This window comes from Rhipicephalus sanguineus, chromosome 1 (genome assembly GCF_013339695.2).
Source record: "Rhipicephalus sanguineus isolate Rsan-2018 chromosome 1, BIME_Rsan_1.4, whole genome shotgun sequence".
Classification (NCBI taxonomy): domain Eukaryota; kingdom Metazoa; phylum Arthropoda; class Arachnida; order Ixodida; family Ixodidae; genus Rhipicephalus; species Rhipicephalus sanguineus.
In genome coordinates this window covers 339,415,484-339,421,158 of record NC_051176.1, presented here as the reverse complement: position 1 = coordinate 339,421,158, position 5,675 = coordinate 339,415,484, and positions in this window count along the sequence as shown.

Below are 5,675 nucleotides of genomic sequence, written 5' to 3'. Positions count from 1 at the left end.
GCCCTCGATGTGACGCATATGGCGGCGCGTGCTCGGGTGCCCCGGCAGCACTTGCCACTGCCATCCACAGCCAGCAACGTGTTGGTGGTCGTCGGGGCCGCTGAGTGGTTGCGAGGCCAGTGATGAAAGATCGCTGCTGCTGCTGTCGCTGCCTGCGTTTTGGATTACCCATGCACAGCAATCATCTTACTGGGTTAAGCATGATGGCCCGTCTTAAAGCAAGAAAGTGCAATGAAAAGCCAAACCACTAGGGGTGTCCTAATATTTGAAAATTTTGAATAACGAATCGAATAGTGTTCTATTCGTGTTGGTACTCGAACAGAATAGTGCATATCCCATATATCGAATATTTTTTTTAATACTTTTTGAATAATCAGCACCGAAAGTAAAACTCCAAAGGAACAAAACGATGGAAGAGTGAAGGATCATTTTTCTATTTTAATTAGTGGACTGCCAAGATGCATGCAGTTCAAGCTTTTACGGAACTTTCAAATCTTTACTCATCACCGGATGAAGTAGCTTTTTGCTTTAAACTCCAGTGTCACTGAAGCGAGTGTGTCCTCAATCGACTATCATTACCGTGAGATTCATTCATGTTGATTCATGGAACATTATTTAACCTTTAGGTCTTAAGTGTTGCTTAGAAGCTGGTGACGAAGTACGAAGTACACCTCGAACACTGAAGTAGCTGATGTATTCATCCTACAGCTAAAGAACACCTCAAAGGTTGTAGTCGCTACTGTATACAAGCTTACCTCAATTTACATAATTGTGGCATCTTTTGTCAGTTAAATGTAACAGCGATGTTTCTGTATTAACGTTTGTGAATATTTGTATAAAATAAAAAGTTGTAGAATTCTAGGCCTTCCTTGAAAATGGTTGCCTTACTATTCGAAAGCTATTTGAACAGTATCTGATTCATATTCAATTCAGCATGATCCCTTTCCAGGGGCGTAGCCAAGGGGGGGTTGGGGGGGGTTCAAACCCCCCCCCCCCCCGAATTTTTCAGTTTTGCTTGCGTATATAGGCATGCACACATACAAACGCACGCACGAATGGTTGAACCCCCCCCCCCCGAAAAAAATTTCTGGCTACGCCCCTGTCCCTTTCAGACTCGTATTCGATTTAGTTCTAAGTTTCACTATTCACACACCCCTACGAACCACTAATGACAGCAGTGTGCTGACAGCTGTTAGGAGAACAGACTGCTAAGTATGCTGCGAGAAAGATGCGGGCAATGAGTGCCACTGCAGGAAATCCTGTGGCAAACATATGTGTTTGCTTTCGTGAATAATCTTCGGATGCCACTGCAAACTTCTTGTTCACGTTTCTCTGCCCTTGTGCTCTTTGTTGTCTATGTTACTGTATGCCAGGCTCTAATAGCTGCACCCAACTAGTCTGAGCTCTTCATAGGCTACAGTGACTTGTTCTATATATACGTCGCTTCAGACATACAACCATTATCGTGCTACACCTAATTCTGGCCAAGCACATCAGCGTACTCTATTAGCTCACAAACACAAAGCACAGTAGTATTGGTCATGACACCTGCATAGTATTTAGGGTACGAGCTCTGCCGAGTTTTTGTATCAAATGTCGCACTGCTAAGGCAGGTCGTTTTAAAAGAAGCACAACCACTCAAGAGCTAAATCAACTCTGCTCAAAGTTATACTCATGGACACCTTTGTGCGCAAATGATAGGAACGATACAAGGGCAGAGAATCTGCACATGCATTACTGCGTTAAGTTATCTGGAAGCTGTGACAATGCTTCTGGGCAAGTATTAGAGTGTCGCTTCCTGACAACTATTATTGTCTGTCTGTGTGAAATTTGTTCCCTGCAAAATGGAAATGGTGACGCGCCCCTTTCACTATAAAAGCTCATATCTAAGGAAAGTTACTTTGCTGAGGACAGCTACATCGCGTCTATACTGCGTGCCCGAAACCTGCGTCCGTGAGTGGTGCAAACAAAGGAAGGAGGTTCTCAGCTGCACGTCCACAAGGAAAAGCTTTTACGGGCCGAAAATGGAAAAATATCCGGGCATCGATGTCAAGCTTGCAGACGTTCTCAGGCAGCTTCGTGTAGACCAAGCTTGTCAAGGTAACGACCCTTGAAACGGCACGAGTTTGTGGGCGTATCCAGGAGTGGCCTCAAAGCCAGCAAAGCTGGATCACTGAAGGAAAGGAACTGCCAGCATAATAAACTTCACTTTCTACGAGGGTGCACTGTACTTGCCTTTTTTTCTTCTGATCCTCAAGATATCAGCATGCCATAGTTTTAGAATATCTTGTAACAATACGTGTGGATGCAATTGGGTTTACGCACATCATTTAGAAGCGCCGTTATCTTGTTTTAAGCTAATGAAACCGTTACATTTTCCGGAAGTTCGGATAGTAAAATTCGGGTGTGAATCGAATCAAACAGCAAACACTATTAGAAAAATATTTGAAAGTTCAAATATTTGCACACCCCTACTAAAAACAACTGATATAATGTGGCTGCAAGCATGCGGCTTCAAGCTGGAGCTGAATAACTCAATCATTGCTTTTGGTCTGGTCTTACTTTTAAAAAGGTAATGCTTACAAGGAGGTGCACAGTGCAATAAATATGCCTCTCTCTCTGTCGAAAAATGAAGGAAATAAGAGGCAAATGAGTGCACCCACCAGAGCGACAGATGGCTTCATTTACAATGCTCACCAGAGCGCTTCTTCCGCCGCAGGGAGTCTGTGTCACTCTGTGCCGTCTGGATGGTGACAATGCACTCGGATATGAACTTCACGTACAGCTGGCTTGACAGGAAGGGACTTCAGGTGGTTCTGGGGAGAAGAAAAGTGCGAGTTGAGTGTGATACATCGGTACACCAGGCCAAAAAAATTTACGGGACGTGGGCTCCACTGCAAATGTGAATTTATGCTCTGTTCGTGCATCACGCTTCTAAAACCCAACTACTACAGGCTGGGACATGTGATTGAGGCTATGTTACCAGACAAAGCGAGAGTATAGAAGAGTCTGGCCTGGGCCTGTTGGTACATAGTTTCAAAGAATGATGAACCCCGCCTTGAAGGATGCGTGCACAGGAAGAGGAAATTTCTGGGCCTAGCAACAGTTCAATGAAACAGGAGTATAGCTTTCTCTAAAATTTCACGTCCCACCAACTTTTGCTGAAGGATGTACATGCATCCACACATAGTATTTATGTGTGAAGCTGGTTTCTTATTAACGATGACCTGGTGTGTTCAAACAGAAATGTTACAGATGCTACTATTGCTCTGTGGAAGCTGCACCTTGATTCACTGAAGATTCTGGAATTTCATTGCACTGGCCATCACGAGCGCTTCCGCTCAGACAGTCATAAGCAACTCTAAACGAGCAATAACAAATTTCACTAAAGGAAGCGTAGCTGTCCCTGCAGCAAGGATCCTAGAAAAAGACTGGGGTGACGCAACCATTGAGCTTGTGTGGGTCCCTGCCCACTCGGGGAACCGGGGTATGAGGAGGCGCATCGTGTGTCCCGAGGTCTAACAAACCGGGAGATGCGCCCCTCGGGCCCTGTTTTCCCATGTGAGGCACCGATTTCTTATAATGATGTCACAAATTACTACAAGAACCAAAGGAGGCATACCCTCTGCCAGACAACCTCACGAGAAGCGCAGGCCCCCCTACACCGCACAGAAACACACTCTTTCACCAGTCCTCATAGACTGGCAGTTATCATGACGGAAAATTCCAACCAAACTGTCAAATTGTAGTCAAATGCACTAGCTACCCAAGATCACATTTTGTGGGGATGGGGTGGTTTTCCCCTCCAAATCTCTCGACCAGCTCCCTCAAAATTAACACGGGATGAACTCGTCAGAACTCCTGACCGGGAGAAGAAACAGTTGGCCATCGTTTCCTGGGCCGAAAGAGTCGCTCCCGCATGGAGCCACCCCGAGGTGCCAGACAAGCGACTCTTGTCAAATAAAAGTGATGCCACCACCTGGAATGTCACCGAGATGCTTATCGCATTTCTGCACACGGCAAAAAGCCTGAACATTCTACAGCCTACACGAGCCGGAGATTAGGTTAGAATGTGCAATGTCGTCAATGCAGCCCCAACACAACTACGGTGTATCATCGCCATCATCCAAGCATACTTCTCGAGGTATTGCAGGAGCAACATGACGGGCTTGTCGAAGCACGAGGGCAGGGGGCCCCTCTCGGCAGATGTTCTGCTCCACTTCCAGCCGCACCGCATCACTGAAGCCCCGGGGGCTGGTCGCCTGCAGCGAGAGTACCTGCCGGGAAAGGGTTCCACCCATCAACAACACGCTGCAGCCCTGATCTTGGACAGAACAGACCTCTCTCACTTGAATCTTGCTTCACTGAAACAGGTGCTGACTGCACTAAGTTTTGCCTCTAGGTGGTATTGCACCCTAGTTTCCTACAATACTTACTAGAAGGAACTCTGGCGCTAGTGTCTATGGGGCTGCAATGCATGGCGCTTCAGCCAGCATGGGAATGACGGGTGGTACACGGATTTGTCTAAACTTCGTTCTTTCGGCTGCGTTTGGCACCGCGGTGCCTACATCCGCTTTGTCGCAAGACGAAGTTCAGCAAAAGTCGGCAGTTCCACTTCACCACTTTAACTTTTTTGGGCTCACGAATTCAAATCTGGTCACGAAGTTCACAACGGTCTATTCTGTTACTGAAACAAATGCCAAACACAGCAATAAACAAAGCGACAAGTGTGTTCGAAGCCGTAAGCACGAAGATTAGGCAAATCCGTGTACTACCATCATCCCATGGGGGCTGAACGATCGCAGCGTTGAAGTCCCCTCTAGTTAAATTTAGGAAACTCTATGACTGCCCGACAGAAAGTGTCGTGAATGTATTACACTTGCACCACAGCAAAATCTGGTATACACAGTGTGCAATGCACCAAGTACACTATCAAGTGAGATGTTCTAATCTCTCTAAGATGTACCGCATTGATAATTTTCCTATTGAATTGACTTCAGATTAATGTGGTTCCACTGTGCTCTACTCCTTATGCACTGTGCACAAACTTTTTCACCAACCATTTTCATGCAAGATGCTTTGCTCCAGAAACCAAAGTGTGATGCATCCAAGCCACCTACAAAATGTTTTTTAATTTAGGCACCTCCAAAAGCGCAAAAAATATATCCCAATTAGGCATTTCAGAATAAAGTTCAAATTAACAAGAATTCAAATAATCCAAATTGAATTGGCAGCAAATTGGCTTATGTGTGTTGTCATGCAGTCTGATCTCAGTAAGTGTCCATAAGCTGGCAATCAAACTCAATTCTACAGTTTGCTTGCCAAGATCACAATGTGATTATGAGGCACACTGTAATGGGAAACTCTGGATTAACCTGCATTACCTGGAGTCATTTAACGTGCACTTAATTCCTGGTTCACAAGCATCTTGCATTTAACAGCTGCGCCAACCACGTTCGAAGCCGCAACCTCTTACTCAGCAGTGCAATGTCAAAAGGTGCTGAGCAAGCGTGGCAAAGCACAACAAGCAGGCCGCCAGTGCTCACTTGTCGTAGATGACCATGGCATCGTCCTGGGCTGTGTCGGGTTGTAGCTTCCCTCGGCCAACAGGTGGTTACGAAAGTTGTCCGCCATGAGCAGAAGTCCACCAGGTGCCGGCTCTGCTCCTGCTCCAT